The sequence below is a fragment of the Vicugna pacos genome, chromosome 17 (genome assembly GCF_048564905.1).
Source record: "Vicugna pacos chromosome 17, VicPac4, whole genome shotgun sequence".
In the NCBI taxonomy this organism is placed as follows: domain Eukaryota; kingdom Metazoa; phylum Chordata; class Mammalia; order Artiodactyla; family Camelidae; genus Vicugna; species Vicugna pacos.
Window position 1 is genome coordinate 37,505,129 of NC_133003.1, and position 21,648 is coordinate 37,526,776.

General features: G+C 38.9%; 1 protein-coding gene across 2 annotated transcripts in view; it reads left to right on the forward strand.

Annotated features, from left to right (window-relative positions):
- Positions 1 to 21,648, forward strand: part of MITF (melanocyte inducing transcription factor) — a 311,298-nt gene that overhangs the window by 13,593 nt on the left and 276,057 nt on the right. The window contains exon 2 of one of the 2 annotated variants that reach the window (XM_072941684.1): positions 19,247 to 19,470. The exons of the other annotated variant lie outside the window; for it this stretch is intronic. The gene's annotated coding sequence lies outside the window, so the exon portion shown is untranslated. The remainder of the gene's footprint in view (positions 1 to 19,246; positions 19,471 to 21,648) is intronic. 2 annotated transcript variants of the gene reach the window in all.

Sequence of the window (21,648 nt, forward strand, 5' to 3'; positions counted from 1 at the left end):
TCCAGAACAGCAGACACTTGGTTACCTGCTGTTGCTAACAGCCCTTCCCCGTGAAGCCAGCAGTGTATATCACAGGAGAGCTCTCAAAAACAGCCTCATGAAACACCACTGCACGTATGTTACGGGCGTTGTTTTGATGGTTGCTGCTGACAACAGGTAGTATCCTCCTTATGAAGATCCCTCGGGATATTTTTCATCAGTTCTCAGTACCAGGAACGGTTGTTCTTCTGAACAATTTATTTTTAATATTAGAGGTCCCAATTTGTTTAATCGATCAGGTTCTCCTTTTTTATTGGCAGCCAGGAAACGTTGTTTCAGATTTTCACTCTGCTCACAGTAAATGTGTCAGTTCATTAAGATGTCCTTTTTCTTAGCTTCATTTCTGTTTCCTTTTTCATGCATGCATTCATTCAACATATATTCGAGTATCGATGTGTCAAATACTATGCTAGAGGTTTGAAATGCTCTTTAAAAAAGATTCGTATCCTCTGATACTTTTGGACTAAAGGAGTCAGACATTAAATAAATTGTCATGTGATTAACATAGTTCTAAATAGTGCTAAGTGTTCCGAATTAATGCAGGATGCTTGGATTGGGTTGTCACATTGTGCCACTATCCTTGCTTTTTTTTTCTTTTTATCTCAGTTTTAATTATCCTTATTTTTATTTTATATATTCTTAAGAGTAAACAGCCTTAAGGGTTCTTTTTTAAACGAATGAATGGGTGACTAAATAACCAATGATAAAATTTTTCCACTTAGACTATAACAGCAGTTGCATTTTAAGTGCAAAGCATGCTCTTTGCACAACATGCATTAAATGCACTAAATAAAATAATAAAAATGAATTTTAACAATAACCATGTACTAGACATTGTATGAAATGCACTGTGTATTTCAGTAGTTACTGTACTGTGTGGCCCCAACTCTCCCTCTAGGACTGTTACTGTCTGACAACTCTCAATAGTCAGCCCTCATCAGGAATTTCCCTTGCCCAAGATCAAGCCCCTTTCCAGGGACAGCCTGGGTCCAAAGACTGGTGGATGCAGAAGTGTAAAGTTGTGACATCCGCCCACAACTTGGGGCACTTTTAAAGGGCCATCTGAGTTTCAGAGCTAAGGTCTTACTGTAATTGCATTTTGGTTTTTTATTCAAATTGCAGTTGCAGCTTGATTTCTCCTTTGCCCATTCTGTGGCCCTCACTCCCTGACACGGCTGATCTTGAGAGTTGTCCCTGGTAAACTTCCTACCTCCAGGCTTTTCAGAATCTGTCTCCCTGAACACCCAACCTGCAATGCATGCTTTGTTCTTGTAGGACAGATAGCACTCAGGGACCTATGCTTGAGGTACTTGAAATTCTCAACCCACTCAGGAGTTGGCTGTTTTAACCTTTGGGAAGAACCATAGCCAAGCATTACAAAACTGTCTATTTTTAGTCTGTTCACACACTCTGCCCTTTGAATGCATTCCATCCTCCCCACTTCAAATCAAATGAATCATCCACTGTGTTTCCTAGCATCTGATCTAAGTGGTGATACCAGTGGATGGCTACTAATTGCTCAGCTGAGTACACAGATGGTATCTGATTGGACCTATCAACAGTTATGGTTCTATCATGATCCTACTGCTCTGCCTGTTTAGGTAATCCTTAAAGTTGTTGAAAGGACTCCCAGTCCCACTCTGAGAAACTGTTTTGGAGAGTCTACATTTTTAGATTCTGTTAGACTTTGGACAGTTCTTATAAAGAAAGGAATTGAATGTGCTGAACTCTTACTAGGCACCTGGCCCTGTGCGCTGGATGGACGGGCCCTCCCTCACTGGACTCTCACGATGAGTGAGAAAACTGAAGCCTAAAGAGGTTTTGCTATTGTCCAAGGTCATGAAGCTGAGAAGGGGCAGACCTAGGATTTAAAGCAGGTCTGTCTTTTCCAGAGCCTGTGTCCTCTACCACCGTGCCATGATTCTCAAGTTTTAGGTGTTGGATTTGTTGGTCATCTTTTACAGAGTAACAAACTACCACAAATTTAGCAGCTTAGAATGACACCTGTTTATTATCTCACAGTTTCTGGGTCCAGAATCCAGGAATCCAGGCACAGATGGCGAACGAACCTGGATTCCTGGATCCTGGGTCTCAGCTGTCTGTAATCCAGGCATCAGCTGGGGCTTCATCCTCATCTGGAGGCTTGGCTGGGGAAAGAGTCTCCTTCAAGCTTCCTTAGGTTGTTGGCAGAACTCATCTTCTTTCACTTGTTGGATTGTAGGATTGAAACACTGGTTTCCTTAGTGGCTGTCAGCTGGCGGCCCCTCTCAGTGTCTAGACTGTCATTGTTCTTGTCATGTAGCCTCTCACAAAGCAGAGTTCTCTCTGTAAAATAGAATTGTAGTAAAAAGAACATGTGGTGACATATGTAAATCCTGTGTACTTTACATACACACTTCACTCTTACATATTATTGTAAAAATAACCACAAAGATAATCATGACCGTTACCTATTTCTAGATGATACTTCTCATTGTAGGCATTATTACCCTTTTTATTGAAGTATAGTTGATTTACAGTGTTGTGTTAATTTCAGGTGTACAGCAAAGTGCTTCAGTTACGCATAATATATATATATATTCTTTTTCAGATTCTTTTCCATTATAGGTTATTAAAGATACGGAATGTAGTTCCCTGCGTGATAGTAGGATCTTGTTTATTTTATATGTAGTAGTTTTCATCTGCTAATCCCAAACTTCTAGTTTACCCCAACTACTTTCCCTTTTGGTAACCATAAGTTTGTTTTCTATGTCTGTGAGTCTATTTCTAGTTTGTAAATAAGTTCATTTGTATCATTTTTTTTTAGATTCCACATATAAGTGATGGCATATGATATTTGCCTTTTATTATCACTTTTTAAAGTGCAATTTTGGCTTTTCAAAGCACTTTTATAAAAGATCTTCTTTGAAATTCACACTAAGTCTGGGGTATAGGCAAAAATAGAGAATATTCATCGCATTATTTTCTATTTAATACTACCTAAAATTTTCTACGTATTACATATATTATACTAGAATAATTGGAAATACATATGCACTAGAATGAAATGAAAACTGTTACAGTGTTACTTTTTAGAAATAAACACCTGATCTTTAAAATAAAGCTGTGGGAAATGCTCTAGAAATATGATATATGTTTTAAACAAACATACTTTGAGCAATAAAATATTTTAGTGTTAATTCTTGTGACCCAATCAGTTAATCCTAGAGACAATTTTCCCCCCGTCTTTTCTTTGAAATAGCGTGAGTTAGATGGTGACTGTGATTTATCATGGGATAACTAATTCCATTGTATTCTGTTTATAGTAAGACTTGAACATCAGACGTGGGATATACTCATAAATCAAGATACATTAATACAGTAGAAGGTCCTATTGATTTTTCAGCATCTTTCTGAAAGATGCATTAAAATGCTAGCCTGGGGAAAGAAAATTAGGAACTTTTGAGAGTCAACCACTGGCTTAGGTGTTGTTAAGGCCATCTGTGGCGGTAATGATACTAATGGTAATAATTATAATAGTAGCTCGCATCACTGGAAGGCTTACCATGTGCCAAGCATTATCTAGGCTATATTTCTTATGATACTTTGGGCAGGTATTTCTGAGCCTAATTTTTCTTTCCTGATAAAACTGAGCTATTAATAACCACCCACCTGCCACCTCCTGAGGGCCAAATGAGATAAGATTAGTGAAGGTACTTTCAAAACTGTGAAGGGCTCTATGAATGCAGTGTCATTAGTTTCTGGTGAAATATCCACCTGGGTGGAAGCAGAGGGGAGGATATTTTCATTCCTCCCTGTAAGACTTTGCTGCGGGCACCCTGTGAACTCACAAGTGCTAGAAACCGGTATTTGGAAGACAAAATGCGCTTCTCTGGTGAAATTGAAAGGGACGGGTTGCTTATTGCTTCCCAACCTCCCAGAATTTGAATTTTCTTCCCCTTTATTCTTTTGTCTGTGTGCTCATCATTTGCAATTTTATAGAAGCCCATTGTTCTTCGCCTGAGAGAGTGTCAAGGGAGAAGAATATATACCATCCAGGACTGGGCCAGAGGGAAAATTTGTAAACAATAAAAAAGGCTATATTTGTTTTTCAAGGAAAGGGTCACTGATTTTTTTTCCCCAATGTCACAATTTATTGGCTTGTTCTATGTTGCCAAACCACTGGGTTAATAAACTCTTAGGAAAATACACAATTTGGAGATTAAGTATTTTCAGCTCTTCAGCTTTTGGAACATTTCAAACCCCATTGATATTCTTCTCATGCCTTGACACCAAAGGGTGAATGTGATTAAAATGCAATGAGACAGTGCATGTCAAATAAAAAAATGTTCTTCACCCACGTGTCCCTCTCCAGTACATCTGTGCTGTGTGTCACCCCAGAGTGGGGAAGCATTGAGAATTTGCTTTTTATACAGTGATACTGAGTTAATAAGGCAAGAAAGACTTTTCAAGAAATAGTCGAGTCATTCTAAAATTTAAGGCATCCATGAGGCCGTGGGGTGTGGTGTTTTTTCCTACTGCTTATAAGAAGGCAAGTATGCTTATCTGTGCACTTAAAGAGCTGCATTTCTGAGGAGGTCCATGGAGATTTTATTTCTATCCCAGATGTCATAGTGAATAGTCTGAGAATAGCTGACTGGTTCTTCCTAGAAACAAAGATGACAGTGTAAATACATAAGGCACCTCACTGCAGCAACCTGGAAATTTTTTTTTTTAAGTTTTAAATGTCATCAGTCAGCAGAGGGGTAGTTTCTTCCTTGAGTGCAATGAGATCCATCAATTGTATATCTGGGGATCCCAGCATGAATCTCTGCAGGTGCTGGAAACAGTATTTCAAAGTCAGGCTATTGAGTTAGTCCAAACTGCAAACTGTTGTTCCCTCAGGAGACACAGACAGGAGAGGAGTGGGGCAGGCAGGGGTGAGCTAAATCCTGAGGCCCGTTGGGATTTGTGCCCTCTGACCTTGTTTACCTGGGAAATTGTACTAAGGTGTTTTGCTAAGTCTGTGCTAGCTCTCTCCTGTTTACCACAAACCAGGAAGAATGGGCAGCTTCCCTACATTATCTTTGGGAAGACCAACTATGTAGATATTAGGACCCTAATTATGAATCAAAATGTAAAATGTGTATGTCCTTTGACTTAGCAGCTCCACATCTAGGAGTCTACTCTAAGGAGGTAATCAGAGGAGTATATAAAGGATGATGTCAAAGTGGTTTTACCAAATTTTCATGATAGTTTAAAAAAGGAAAACAGCATAATATGCATCAAGTAGATTGGTTAAATCAATTATGGCTAACTGAACTATACAGATATTAAAAACTATGGTATAGATCAATTTGAATTTTAATTATTAACATCAACATCAATATTAATCAATTAATATTGTTGCATGAAAAACAAGTCACAGAGCTGAAGAATTCCGTGTCAGTTTAGCATGTGGTTGGGTGTGTGTAACCGTACGACTAACAGGTTAATCATCAAAATGTTATCAATTGCCCTCTCTATGTTCCAGAGATGTGATTTTTATTTTCTTCTTCATGTTTCATCATTTTGTTAGATATTTTATAAAGATCACATGTCATTTTTATCATTGAAAATCATTTTTATTCAGAAAAATTATTCTCTCTGCAAAACCCACACCATTTTTTAAGCACCTTTATCGTGGTATGGTTCCTGTACAGCAAACTACCCATATTTCAAAAGTACAAGTTGATGAATTTTGATAGATGTACACACCAATGAAACCACCACCACAGTCGAGATAGCTAACATTTCCATTACTCTCCAAGAGTGTTTCTTAATTATTTGCTAGCATGAGGGCATGAGTTCCTCCACTTGGTCAAGGGTTTATTGATTTGTGAAAGAGAGAAACCTGTGAGACGTAACAGTGTGTGTCTGCCAAAAACACCCTGGGACTTAGGAGCCAGGAGACACTCAAGTATGAGCCACAACTTGGTCACTAACCATGTCAAAACATGTCTGTGTTTTGTCCATAAAATGAAGGTTGTCATCATTGCTTTATTTATGCCATGAGATGTGAATAATATCTTAAAGAATTACTGCATTTGGGTTTGACTCTGCCCTGTGATGCTCACCAGTGGACAGCAATGTCCCCTTTTACAGATGAGGAAATAGTACCTCTTGTTTCTTCAGCTGTTAGCTGTGAAGAAATAGCATACCTACTTCAAAGGGTTCTTGGGAAAAGTGAATGTATTAGTAGATGTAAAATGCTTGAAGCAGGGCTTGGCAGATAATGACTCCACAATCATACTAGCTGTGGTTTTTTGTTGTTGTTGTTGTTATCGGCATCATCATCATTGTTAACAGTTTCACAGAGCTCAGATGACTATCATCTTTTCAGGTCATCCACTGAGACTCTCTGAAATGGCAAAGCTGTCCCCACTCTTAACTGCAAAGCCAGGAGACCGTAGCAGGGCCTCTTCCTTTATACTGAATCCAAACTGATCTATCGAGAAAAGTAATCTAGCAAAAAAATAATTTCTGCTTCTCTCTCTAATTGAAATGAGAAGAAAACAAATCTGTATGTTAGGTGCATATGGCTAAGCATTCAGCAGCCTTAGGAACATTCCTTCTTGCTTACTGAGGAAAAGAAATAGGAGTAAGGAGACATAAATTATACTGTTAATTTACATTACCTGCACAATGGCCTTCCGTGCCACCGTTCAGTATCATACTTTAGAACGATGTTACTGATAGGAGGAAATGTTCACAGTGTATATCATAATTAAACATTGGCAGGCTACAAGGCGGTGTATAATTACAATAAAAATAACAATAGGGATAAATAATAATAGTATTTGTTGAGCCTTTCTCCTGTTGGAGGCACCGTAGTGAGCATGGCATGTGTATTTTATCAGTCACTCCCTAAAGCAACTCTAGGAGGTAGGAATGGTTAGCTTTATTTTGGAGCTGAGTGAAGTAAATAACTTGTTCAGGATCCAGCTGGGATTAGAATCCAGGTGTATTGAATCCAAATTTCAGGCACTATACTGTGTGAGTGTGTTGCATGTGTGTGTGTGTGAAGAAAAGTAGAAGGAAGAATGTGGAGGGAAGACTTGAGGAGGAGGGAGAAGGGAGGAAGAGGCATGGGAAGGTGACAGTGTATTTTTAAAGGTGCATGAGCCTTCATGGTCATAACAGGTCTCAGAGGCATGACTCACTTCACCATTTGCAACAGTGGGAATTATAGTAAGAGGGAAAAACACTTTTCATTAAGGTCTTTCAAAGTCAGTTTCTGGTCATCGCTGAACTCAGATATACACAAAACTAGCCCTTGAGGTCAACCTCCTGAGCTTCAGAAAAAGATACTCTCCCCTGAAATTGGAATGACCTCTCCAGAGGGCTGTCCTGGCAGTGGAGATCTGCCAGCCCCCGCCAGGCAGCAGGTGGGCCTCTGCCACCTGTCACCACGCAGCTGGAGGGAAGCGGGTGGTTCCAGAGGGTGACCTCTGGGTGACACACATGAGCCCTGAAATGGAACTGTTCGTGTTGACCTAGTGTTATCTGGGATCCCAGTATCAACAGTGCAGGATTTTCCAGTCACTCTGTCTGCCCTCTGTGAAAGTCTTTAGACCAAGCCCCAGTTTATCAGTAGTTTTCAGCTGCTGTCTTCAGGACACATGACAAACATTCAAATATAAGGCACCACTCAATGGACTTACCCAAATTTTGACCAAACCCCAAAATATTTTGATGGGAAATAAAGGCCCACAGTAATCTCTGATCTCCATAATAACTATTAACCTCATTACAGCCCAAGGCAATTGTGAGCAATGTAAGTTCCCTGTATATTTCCAGTTTCTGGCTGTGCTGTTTGCCACTCAGGACAGCATATCAGGATGTAGGACAAATAAATTACTGTGGGGACCACAGCCTTGAAGCTTTTCTAATTTATGTTTTAAAATTACATTTACTTGCCAATTTTACTGTTTAAGTGTTATAGCAGCATTCACACTATACATGCATTTAACTTATGTAAATTCAAATAAGCCATTGATCTAGAAAAAGCCCTGCAAAATTACATTCTAATATGTGCCCTTTTAGAAACCTTATTGTGCACAGACTGCATTTATAAATAATGCTCCAGATCTATACTGCATGTGTCTAACTGTACTTCATGGGCAGTTGAAGGAAATTCCATGGGTCATTTTGGCTGTAACTACTTTTTGCTTTAGGCAACATCTTCCCTCTGCCTCCCACCACCCCTACCATCTTAAACTGCAGTTTCGCTGTGTATATAACAAATTACTTTTGACATTTTTCATTGGTGGCCCTGGAATCCACCAAGTGCTATTGGCTAGTGTTTAACTCTAAATATCATTCATGACTAGTTCAAGGTAGCAGCTGTTTTTTCTTGATTTGAATTTGTAATGCTCCTGTCATCATCTGTTAATATTGTATGTCCATCCCCACTGGGTACCAGACACAGCCTTACTCTAAAAATACACTTCCTTTTCCATTGGGCTTTGTGAGTAGTCTGAATACTGGTTTAACTGCCTGCTTTTATTTTGTGTCCCTTGCAATGAAAGTTGAGGGCGATAATAGGTTCGTTGCCATCATAAAGGCTTGGGTTTGTTTTTCTTCGTACACAGACGATAGAACATCTTTGTATGACATAAGTCTGATTTTGTTGCTCTTGTATCTTTAAAATCCTTCAGGAGCTCCCGCATTACCCGAAGGATGGAGTCTAAACTTCATGTAATCTGCATGTTCTTGACTTCTCCCTTACATTCTCTGTGTTCTGTCAGTCCGACTCCTAGTATTGCTCAGTTACGCCAGCCTTTTTCACGACTCCAAACCTTTGCCTCTGGGTTTCTTTCTGCCAGGAACACCTGTCATCATTCCCACCCCTTGGGTGGGTTACATCTTGAACACTGTGATCAAATATTACTTCCTCAACAACGCCTTCTTTGACTTCCTGACTAACCTCAGGCACTCCTTCCTCTTACCCACCCTCAATGTATGTTTACACCTGATGGGTCAGTCATCACACATTACCACCCTCTATCAGACTATGAAGGTATCAAAAGCAGGGGCAATGCGTTATCTACCTTTGTAATCCCAGAACCTAGCATGGTGTGCTTGGAACATGGTGGCTCTGTAAATCTTTAATGAATGAATGAATCAATCAGTCAAAGAGTAAAAACAAGAGACACCATCTTAGAGATCAATTGGAACAGCTGTCTTTGACCAGGGCATCTGCAGGTAAACTGCAGGGGTCCAGTGAATTTCTTCTAAAATGAATGTGAAATTGTGATTGACTCTGGGCGTGGGTATTTGTGCCTTTTATCTGAGTAGCTGGTCCATGCTTCCAGCATATTTCCAAAGGTATGTGTGATGTAACAGTAGGGTTGCTGCTGTAATTCAGTCTCTTCAGTAAACTCAGGTCCATCTTTTTCTACTGCATGACGAAACAAACAAACAAAAAACAAATCCAAGGAGAATGGGGGCTTTTAAGAGACGGGCACTAGTGTTTAAGAGTGGGTACTATTGTCCTTGAAGAATGAAGTCAAAAGAACTCTCCTGTGTCTGCCTTAAAGGTGGGGGACACTCAAAATACCAGTGCTTAGAAGGATTTAGACCAAAGTAGCATGCATTTCAACCCCAGTGCTTAGTTAATTCACTCTCTTCTCCATTGTGGAATTTTGGAATGACAGGGAGTATGAGTGGTGACAAATGAGGTGAATTCATCTCCCTTCCTGTTGAGTCATTTCCCCCAGTCTCTCCATGACATGCGGAGTGCCAGGGGAAGTGACAGTAGTTTGTGGATTCCTTGTTATTTGAAACCTGTAGCTAAATTACAGTGCCGCTGGTTGTGGCTTTGTCTTTCTTTCTTTCTTTTCTTTCTTTCTGGGCCTCATAAATTTTCCTTACAGTTTCAAGGGGATGAGTTATTTGCCATTTGCTTTTATAATCTGGTCTTTGTGCAGTGTCACTGGCGAAAGTTAATATGTGCTTGTTGCTACCCCAGGGATTCCTGCAGCTCCATCATGATGGAATTAATCTATAACTGTGGTCTCTAAAAGCACCTCTGGGCGTGAGTCTCTGAATGAAAGGCAGAAAGGAATGGAAGGGATCTGTTGGCATCATCATCATTATCTAAATGGATGCAAATGCAGCAGATTGAAAATGCTCATCCTTACCAGAAACGATAAGAATCGAAAGGCCTGCTATTTGCATGTTTAATTGTAATGGTGCATTGAGACCGAGTTACTGAGTGGGGGTTATGAGCACTTCACGGAAGGTAATTTGCCTCTACATTTATTTTTGCCATCTTGATGGGTATTAGAAAATGATGAGGCTTTCTCAACCTCTGTGCCCTTTCAACCTGGGAGACTGTTGTGGCACATTAGGAGATCATGGCATGAGTTCAAGTGAGCCAGGTTACATTAGCCTCCTTTCTGGCTAGTTTGGGTCAAATGGGCATCTGTCTCAGCAGCACACAGTGGCTAGCTTTTATTGAGCACAGACAGTGTCTCAGGCTCAGTGCTAAGCTCTTTGCATATATGATATCACTTAACTCTCATATCCCTTTGAAGTAATTCTGTTATTCCCATTTTATAGGTAGGGAATATGAGACAGAGAGAAATAAGTAACTTAGCTAAATTCACATAGTAAATGATGAAGTTAAGACACAAGCGCATATTTGTCTGACTCCAAAGCCAGAGCTGTTGATATATGGAATAATTTCTTTTTCTATCACCAAAGCATTCATTGATGTATCAACTCACTGATTCAGTCAACAAGTATTTATTGAGCTCCTGTTAGGTACTAGCTGCTAAGTACAGAGAACAAAATGAAAGCAAATCAGGTATTGTCCCTGCTGCCAAGAACGTGCAGCCTCTAGTGAACATGCTAGAAATAACCAGAAATGAAATTCTGTTTCTGTTTCTTTTGCAACTATTAGTGGCATCATTCTTGCTTTCTTCCTCCTCACCAACAACATGGTTATCATCCGAGTTACTATTTGGGGGCCTTTAATATATGCCAGTTGCTATATTAGGTACCATTTACCTATAAGAAACTTTTGCAGTAAGTGTGATGATCCCCACCATGTGGTTAAAGTGACTGCCCCTCACAGAGCTTACGTAACTGCCTGTGTCACCTGGCTGGTGAGTTGCAGAGTCAGCGTGTAAACCCAGGACTATCTGATTCTAAAGCTTCATATTTTAATAACAATTGTCTCCTGAGGATGCTGAGGTCACTGTAACAGTGTCACCTGGATATTTTTAAAGGCCACCCTGAAAATGATAGGAATGAAAAGCTTAGTGAATAATTAAAGCTACTGTGTACTGAGGCGCTCGCTCACTCTTACCAGACGTGATGCTGGAAACTGCGCATATATGCCCTCCTTTAGGCGTCGCAGCATCCTTCAGGTGGGTCTTGTTAGTGCTGTTTTTCTACTTTTCAGATGAGGCTCAGAGAGATGAAATAACTTGCCCAAGGTCCATACACACTAGGTGATATTTAAGCCCACATCTGATTAGATCTAAAGCCTCATATTTTACTAACATTTCCTGGGGAAATGCTCATTTTCAGAAGGAATCCAGATAAATCCCTCCAAAAGCAACCCTAAAGGATACAGGCTGCCGGTCAGGCTCCATCTTAACAAAGACCTCTCGTCCTCAAGACCCATGTGATATTTATTGCTTCATGGGGGGAGCAATAAAAAGAGGAGAAGATTGCTCAGAGGTGAAGAGACTGTAGAAAACTGGAAATCCCAGTTGATCTAGAAGGCACTGGGGCTTGGCCTCCTACAGTCTCCCTTTACAGCTCACCTCTGGAGAGTCAAGCTCTGACCTTTGTAAGGAGGAGAGCGTCTGGCTAAGTTTAGTTGAGCCCATTCACCTTCTACAGTAAAGGGCAAGAATCCTGCTTCTCAACAGCTTTCCCTGGAATGTCACTGGGTTTCAGATTCTGATTCAGCTTAAGAAGGTTGGGATTCACAAAGAACGTTCAACGGACTGGCAGGATAAGAACAAGATCACTTATTAGGCGCCTGTTACCCAAGTGCTTTGTATTCATTACCTCATTTAACCTTCTCGCCTGCCCAACAAAGGATGCATTTTTATGCCCTTTACACAGACTCTAAGATTGCGGTTCAGAGACACATAACTTTCCTCAAGGCTGAGCAGCTAATATGAGATAGACGAGGGATTCAGATCCGAGAGTAGATTTTAAGTACAATTTGCTTCTCAATGTCCAAAGAACAGCACTAGTAGGACCTTTCTGTTAAACGTGGCTGACATGTGACATACTCATTAAGTCACTGACCCATGGTTTTCTTCGTCCTTAGGCCTTCACCTCTCCTTTCTTTTGGCCCCTTTCTCATTGTCAGTCTGTCCTGGTCTCGTGGGTGGGGTGTCTGTTCCACCATCTCTCCCTTCCGGGGGATCCCCACCCCACCTATTCCTTACACACGAGTTTATAACCAGATAATCTCAACCACAGACTGGAAGTAGACAGTGTACCTAGGAATAGCCAAAGTGCAGGGTGTCTAACAACTTGTGAGGTGAGCTGTGATGAAAGCATTATCCAGACAGTTATGGTGGTTACTCAGAAATTTCATTCCTTTTCTTTTAACCACCCCTCACACACCTCCTTAGTGTTTAAATGATGTCAAGTACTAAGATGCAGGGAGAGAGCTAGCTGGCAGTTACTTCCAGGAGTAGAAGCTATAGAGATATCCAGAGAAAGGCCATGAAAATTCTGAGGGCATGAGGGAAGCAAAGCTGTGAGTTAGCAGAAGCTATGGAGTGATGGAAATAGAGGAGGGTTCAGCGTCACGGCAGGGAATCCATGAGTTCCCATTGCTGATGGTACAGCTTCCTGCTTTTGGCCCTAAACTAGCTCTCAATAAGCCCCAGGAAATCCTATTCCATCTTTGGGACTCCTGCCTCTTTTGCTGCTTACCTTTATTTCCATTATTTTCATGGACACTCGTTTATTTGGAGTAACATGTTGAGTCTCTGATGCTTCCATTGAAAGGTCAGAACAGACATGAAACTCCATGAAGAAATTCAGTGCAAAAGGAAGGTGACTTCCAGCTTGGGAAAAATTTGGAATTTTTTTTCCATTCAGCTCTAAGAAAATAATAAAATCTTAATCTAAATCTGGATAAACATTTCCCCCACCCTAGGGAATTCTGTGTTTTTTTTAAATTGAAGTATAGCTGATTTACAATGTTGTGTTAGTTTTTGGTGTAAAGCATAGTGACACTCTCTCTGTCTCTCTCTCTCTATACATATATACTTTTTCATATTCTTTTCCATTATGGTTTATTACAAGCTATTGAATATAGTTCCCTGTGCTATACAGTAGGACCTTGTTGTTTATCTGTTTTATATAGTTTGTATCTGCTAATCCCAGACTCCCAATTTATCCCTCCCTCACCCCCTTTACCCTTTGGTAGCAATAAGTTTTCTATGTCTGTGAGTCTGTTTCTGTTTTGTAAATAAGATCATTTGTATCATATTTTAGATTCCACATATAAGTGATATCATATATTTGCTTTTCTGTCTGACTTCACTTAGTATGGTGATCTCTAAGTCCATCCATGTTGCTGCAAATGACATTATTTCATTCTTTTCATGGCTGAGTAATATTCCTTTGTAAACCTAATTATCACCCCCCCAAAAAGCTTAAAAAAAAGGTAAGTAATAAAATCACCTAGAAAATGTGAAGAAAAACACATTTAAAAATAAATAAATAAAAATTTTTAAACAATGGAATGGTAGAGCTGTTGATCCAGCACCCCTGCTTCTAGGACCTAATACAAAAGAAAATATAAGAGAAGAGCAGAAATAATCAATACATATTTACATATCACATAATTATTTAAGTTGCTAGAATTTTTTTTGGTTACAAAGAATGAGATAAACATCATTACATTATATGTTGTTAACGTAATATAGTCTACATTAAGTTTAACATATATTATACATATATAATGATACTTCTATATATTATGCATAATGCTGTCCATCTCATTATTAATCATAACACATTGAAATTTTTAATGTCTCTTGATTGGAATTGGTTAAAGAAATTAGGATCCACCTACACAGTGAAATACTATGATGTAATTTGAAATTATTGTGTGAGAATATGTATATTAATATGGAAAGATAAACATGAAATACTTTAAGATCAAACAGTTATGTCAGATCTCCAAGATATATTAATTTTTAAAAGATGAAAAAGACCTAAAATGATATATGTACATATACATATATAACTTACATATATGTATGTGTATGATTTATATATATAGCTTTGTACATATGCATGCATATACATACATATGAAAGAGTGCACATAATGTGGCCCCATTTGTGATTACTTCATTTATGCCCTGATACCCAAAACAAATGTATGTACATTTAGAATCCAATAGGATAAAATTAATAGAATAGTCTGGGTGACTATATGCTAAAGTATTAATAGTGATTCTGTCTGGGTAATAGGTTTACATGAGTATATATTTGTTAAACTCTTTGATGTTTTCTAATTTTTTTAATAATATGCATTATTTTTATATGATAGAAACTATGTTTAAAGAATGTTGGAGTTTGAGAATACCTTCAAATTATCAGATTCAACTTCACCTCTCCATAAAGCAAAAGTGCGCTGGCTTAAGGTTAACATAGTTCATTTCAAGCCAAAACCCAAACTCACCCTTGATAACCACGTTCTTGCTCCTTTTGCACTTGGGACAAGTTTTCTAGCAGACAATTTCTCAGTCACTCATGTAAATAGGTTTCTATTAGGCCTGTCTTGCAAAGTCTTCAAACATGGACCTGACACACCTGAATCATAGCCTTGGCCTGAGCTGGGACCACCACCATGTAGGTTTAAAGTTAAATTCAAATACAAGGTAGTTTATGCTGACTTGGGCAACGGTGCTGGAGGATATGAGGTGTAAGAACATAGTGTCCGTAGGGGGATTGGTCCCAGGACTCCCATGGAGACCAAAATCTAAGGATGTTCAAGTTCCTGATGTAAAGTGATGTATAGTATTTGCATATAACCTACACACATCCTCTTATATACTTTAAATCATCTCCAGACTACTTATAATATCTAAAACCACATAAATGCTATCTAAATAGTTGTCAATACAATGTAAATGCTTGTAAATAGTTACTGACTTGTGGCAAGTTCAAATTTTGCTTTTTGGAACTTACTGGAAAAATATATTTGGACTTTGGTTGGTTGAATCTGGGGATACAGAACCTGCAGATATGGAGGGATGACTATTACCATGAACTGGAGTGGTCATGGAAAGGCAGGCAAGAAGAGCCTGCGCGTGTGTGCACGCACACACACACACACACACACACACACACACACAGTAACACAAATAGGTAACACACACGCAACAGACATCAAAGGCACTGAGAGGGAATAATAATGATCAACATCAGGGCCACTGTTTGCAGCTCTGCAAGTCGTGCTCTGTAGATCTCCCGGGGTTAAGGGGACCATTTATATTAGGGACTTATAAGATTTTATGTGAATGGTGCCTCCCTGAAGATGTACAGTGCCCGATCTGTCCACTGGGGTCAGTGAACAGTTCAAAGGAGGGCCATAGTTTCAGGACAAATCCATTTCTTGGTGATGATTTACTATCATTGCTGTGCTAATGTTCCAAATGCATTTTGTAATATCTGTGGTGAATACATGTGTGTAAGAGAAAATTTAAAACCACACTGGTTAAGGGCTTTCGGACTTCTCTCTCAAATGAAAGAAGCTCTCTTTGTTGAAAAAAATATATATTCCAGTGAACCTTTAGTGTACTTTTAGGCTTATCAATTTTATTTCTGTTGAAATCAGTCAGATTTTCTCAAAGTATTTCCTGGGAAATATAAAACCAATTATACATACACTGATGAAAATGTCTTTCCCACATTGACTGACATGAATCAGTTTATTCTTTCACTTCATTGCTTAAGATAATTACTTGTGTTCGGAAGACTGCCTCTCTTTCTTAGAAATTTCCAAGGCAGAATTTTGAACTGGATATGGTAGAGTTACCCTCAAGTTTCATGCAAAACTTTAGGGCTTAAGTTTGAATTCGAGAAGCCAGAACTCAGTATTATTTTTGAATAAAAACGGGGGATTCTTCCCCTTCCTGTTTTCCTTTCCCTTTCTTCTTGCTTTCCTTTCCTTTTTCTTCCCTCCCTGATTTGAAGTCAGCCTGGTGGCTGAGCAAGTAAATAAATAAGTATACTGGGTATAGCCAGATTTCTCACTGCCAGAGAAGATATTTACAAATACAGAAGAAAGAAGGCTAGAAAGAACCCAGCAGTGTTGGATTGGAATTGAATATAGCAGTATAAACTTACGGTTTTATTATGTGTGTGTGTGTGTGTGTGTGTATAAATGTGTGTTTATATACATATGTGTATGTGTCTATATACTTATATTTTGTATATAATAGCTTTGTATATAATATTTTGTATATAATAGTTCTACCTTTTGGACTCAACAAGCAATAACACCCCAGTAGCAATGAGCACACTGAGTGCTCAGATCTTGATTTTTAAATACCATCCTTTCTAAAATGAACCAGGGCTCCTTGGAGAAATGGCTGATTTCAGGGTTTGGGGACAGGGAACATTCAAGATGAGCGTGGAACATCTTGCTGTGCCAGAACGTAAGAACATACGAAAGTCAACTTGAAGGACTGCCCACTTACCAAGTAGGGGAAATCCTGAGCATCAACATAGTAACAGATTAGAATCTATGACTCAATACTGACATAAATAAATCAGTAATAAATGTGGAAACAGAGGTGGTAGATTTAGGTGGGAATTAATAACGGATGCTCATGATGGTGAGGGGAGATTTGGTAAGAAATAAGATTTGGGTGTAGTTTTTAAAAAACCTCCCCACAAAGTACTAATCAATTACAAAAAGAAGCTAGTGAATTTGAGAGAAGCTTGTGAATAGACACCAACTTGGCCAGGTGATCAAGGCGAACATCTTCAGTGAGATGGTGCGCTTCCTTTGGTGATGCACAGAAAAGAGCACAGCATCCTTTTTGGGGTATTCTTGATGAGAATGCAGGGGCAGAGTTTGATCATGAGTTACTGGGTGAGCCCAGATAGAATTCCATTCTATAGAACGAAAAGCCTGCAATCCTTTTATACTATTACAATGTAAATGACAAAATACAGGAAAAGACTGTTTCAAGTTGGAGGATTCTGAAGTGACAACTAAATGATAATTAAATGCAGGGCATATTCCTGGACCAGAAGGAAAAAAAAAAAAAGAGAGACATTATTGTGAAGCTGGCAAATTTGAAAGGAATCTGAGCGTTGGATCTGTGTGTGCTGATGGGAAGCTTTAGGTGCTGCTTTTGCAAGAGAATGTCCTTATTTTTGGAAACCCACTAGAGTGTTTAGGGATAATGAAATATCATATCTATCATTATCTTGGCTAATGATAGTAGGAATATGTATAAAGAACATGGACAATGGATATAAAATATTAACAAGTAGAGAATGCAAGGAAAGGAAATTCAGGACTTTTTTGTACTATTCTAGCAATTTTTTTAAGTTTAAATTATCTTCTTAAAAAATTATTTTTTAAAAAATAAATAGGGAAACTGAGAATGGTTTTTAGATAGTCTGAGGAATGGTAAGATAAATAGCAATGTTAACTTCACTCATTAAGTACCCAGCACTGTATGTACCTTATCTCTTATCTTTAGAAGAATCATCTAGACAGATACTGTTGTGGCTTCTTCAAAGGGGAGATAACAGAGGCTGAGAGAAATTAACTTAATTTTCCTGAACTCACTCTGCTAGTAAGAGCAGAGACCACATTCGAACCCCTGGGACCTGATCCCTAAGCCCACACTCTCAGCCTCCATGCCATGCTGCTTCTGCCTGGAATGATCAAAAATGTATTACGTAACTAGTGTTATTATTAAGCACTTCTTGTGAACCGGATACAGTTGTAAGTGCTCTTATGTGGATTCTTTCCACTAAGCTCTCAAACTTCGTAGTCTCGATTTTTTTTTTTTTTTACACAAACAAGACAGGTTTGATTGACACAGGTGAGAAGTGTGGGAGCCAGTATTTGGAACCCAGTCATATCTGGCTTTAAAGCTCCTGTTCATTTACATCAAGAAAAAGAGTAATTCTTTGCTGAATCATGATAGTGGACAAGAAGGGGCTGCTTTCAAGTTTTAGACCCTGGGCTTTCCATCTGTGCGAATTCTAAAATACCTTGGGAAGCACTTGATAATTACTCAGGACAGACTTGATTAGGGATTGTGCCTATGGACTAGGATACATTTTTAGGGGCCCACAAAAATGTTATCATTTATTTTAAAATCAGATTTAAAATGCATGTAGTCCAATCTGGACTATGTTTGTCTTAATAACAATGTAGAAATAACATAGACTTTTAAATATTTTTTCTATGTAGTAAGGGGCTCATGAAGGCAAAAAGAGCCTAGGGTCCATAAAAATTATAATATGGCCCAGCAAGTTGTATTTAAAAAAAAAACAGCAAAAATGAAAATGTATCTTGTTTAGGATACATACAGGCAACAATTAGCAAATGAATAGCTCTGAACTGTGGTTGAGTTCATGCAGAACAGATTACATTAAGATCTACTACAAGGGACAAATTGTATTCCCTTCAGGAAGTTGACAGTGATTAGCCACAGAGTGAAAAAAAACCTCAGCCCACGGGGAGAAGATATTAAAGTCCTACCTCAACACAGCAACACAATGAAGATGATGCTAGTCTTAACGTTTTGGAGGTGTCCTTTGATTGTGTTTTTGGTATCATGCGCTATTCTACAGATCTTTCAGTCTTTGCATGTGATAATATCACATTATGGTCAAAATTTTATTCATGATTTTACAGGCCAGCAACTGAAAGACTGGCCACGTGAAAAGAGGAGATAGGGATTTTTCTCTTTTTAACTGCAGAGTTCTCTGTTAGAGTATATTTTATTTTATCTTATTTTATTTATATTATTTATATTCCTTTAGCCAAACTGTTTTAAGCTAAAAGGGAAGTTACTGAATCACACAACCTAAAAGACCAAGGCTAGTCTGCTTGCAGGCACGGCTTGTTCAGGGCTTCAACAAAGTGACCAGGATCTGATATTTCTCCCTCTCTCAGCTTAGCTTAAATGTCCCCTGTGTGTTTCTTTCTCTCTCAGCCTGCATGAGATGGCAAGATGATGACAGAAATTTCGCATATAGAAGAAAGGAAAGATTTCCCCAACATTTCCATAAAACTCTTAGATTTCATCTCATGGACCAGCTCCGGTGGCATGCCCACTTTCAGCCTCGTGTGTCCAGTGGTCACTGCCTGAGTCCTGTGTTATAAATTCTGCCCACGGTGAGACTGAGGGAGAAATGGATCCCTCAATGAAAAGTCAAGGTAAGCAAAAGCTACCAACAAAAGCAAAACATCCAGAAGTCTCTGTATGCCCCCAGAGCAATGCCTTCAGCCTCTAGTGACATATTCCTGGGTGGTCTTTCTTAGTGTCAGGGACCCAAGCTCTAAAGTCAGAGTGCTTGGATCACCCCCTTGCCTGTTGGGTAGGTGATTTAACCATTCTATTCTTTAGTTTCCTCGTCTGTGAAATTAGGATAGTAACAGCATTTTCCTCACACTGATTTATAAGAATCCACATAAGTACCTGACATAGAACAACATTCAATAAAAGCTAAACTAGATTGCTGCTATTTTTAATCCTGAGGCACAGCATGAAATTTTGTAAAACACCACTATAATTATTAAAATATATGAAAATACTATATAATAAAAAACATTAAAAATTACTGTCATTACACTCACAGTCAAAAGATGATTATTTAATAAATTGTGGGGGGAAAAAGAGATGGAGGAAAACCATAGATTTTTTTAAAACTTAGACTTATTACCCAAAGTTAATATGTAGCTTGCATTTAGATCTTGATTCAAATTTTTAAAAAAATATTACTGTAATGGGACCGATGTAATGTGAAGTTTTGACATTGAGTAGGTATTTGATGATAGGAAGGAATTATTTAATTTTGTTATTGAGGTAATGCCATTGGGATTGTGTGTTTTAAAGTCCTTAATCATTTAGAGATAGATACTGTAATATTTATGAAATGATGTCATCTTGTGTGTGGGATTGCTCTCAAATTTGTTTTAAAAACAAAATAAAATAGTGTAGAAGCTGCGTGATGGAACATGGGAATTTGTTATTCTGCCAACTTTTGTATTTATTCAAAATTCTCCCTTTTAAAGAGTTAAAAAGAAAAAAAGAGAGGGTCACTCAGGGTTAAGAGGAGCTCAAAGACCGAACTCCTTCCTGCAGTTTCCTCACTTGTAATTGAGGGAGTTCAGCTAGATCAGTAGTTTCTCAAGCTTTAAAAGTTTTGGTAACAGGAAATGTTTTCTTTCAAATGAACTCTTCCACCCAGGTTCAATATCTGAAACAGATATATGCACAGCTGTGTGGTTGAAAAGAGAAAATTATAAGACAGCAGTGACCCTTCCCCACCAGAGATGATGATGATGATGATACTAAAAATCATTTATGGAGTGCTTACTATTTATCATAAGGCACCATGAGGAATACCAGGAACATGTTAATATCATTACTCCTCACAATAACCTGGGAGGGAGATGGGATCTTCATACCCAGGCTGTGGATGAGCAGCCTGAGGCCCAGGAAGACTGTGTCCAATATCCCACAGCTGGCAGTACATGGACTCCAAATCAGTCACTCACTGCATCGCACTTACGCACAGAGGTCTGAGCCCTCCTTCCCGGCCCAGCCTCCGGTGGTTTACATTTTCAGTTATTCTGACTTATTGACTAGGTTGATTGCTCCATGAAGACAGAAAATGACATGATGTTTTGTAATATAGCGTCAACTCTACTCCAATTTAAAATAAATAGACAGAGCAGACCTCCTCCCCTACAGCGCTCAAACTCCTGACACCTTCAAAGCAGGCTTTCGGGTGACCCATTGATCAAGACAGCAGAATCCATTACTCCTTCCTTCTCTTTTCATTAGACCATCACTCTGATGAAAATAAGCAAAGTAATTAAATAAACTCCAGCAGCTGCCTGATAGAAACCAGGAGACATCAAAGTCTCTCATGAATGTTACTAAGTAGGTCCACAGATCTGCCTTATGCCCATGTCATCCCGTTATTTTCCAAAACACTGTTATTGAGTGTGAATGCAGGAAAACTGGATGCACGTAAAACAAAACTGAACAGCCTTTATGTTGTTACCTAATGTATCAGCAACTTTTTAATATCTGTTTTGCCAAATGAAATTCTTCACAATGGTGTTTTCTTAGGAATGGGCTGGTGACTCCATTGGCTTAAGGTCACTTGTCTCTTTCCCTAGGGTGCAGAGTGACCATCATTGCCATTTACTGCAAGGGATAGCTGTCCACAACTGGTCTGGCCTAGTCTCCTTTCCTTCCAAATATTTGCACAGATGTATCCACCCACCTCTGGGCAGCCTTCTTCCTTCACTCAGGATTTCAAAACTGAAATCTCATAATAACCCTGTTTTCTCCCAGCAAGCTTCCAATCAAGAGAACCACAA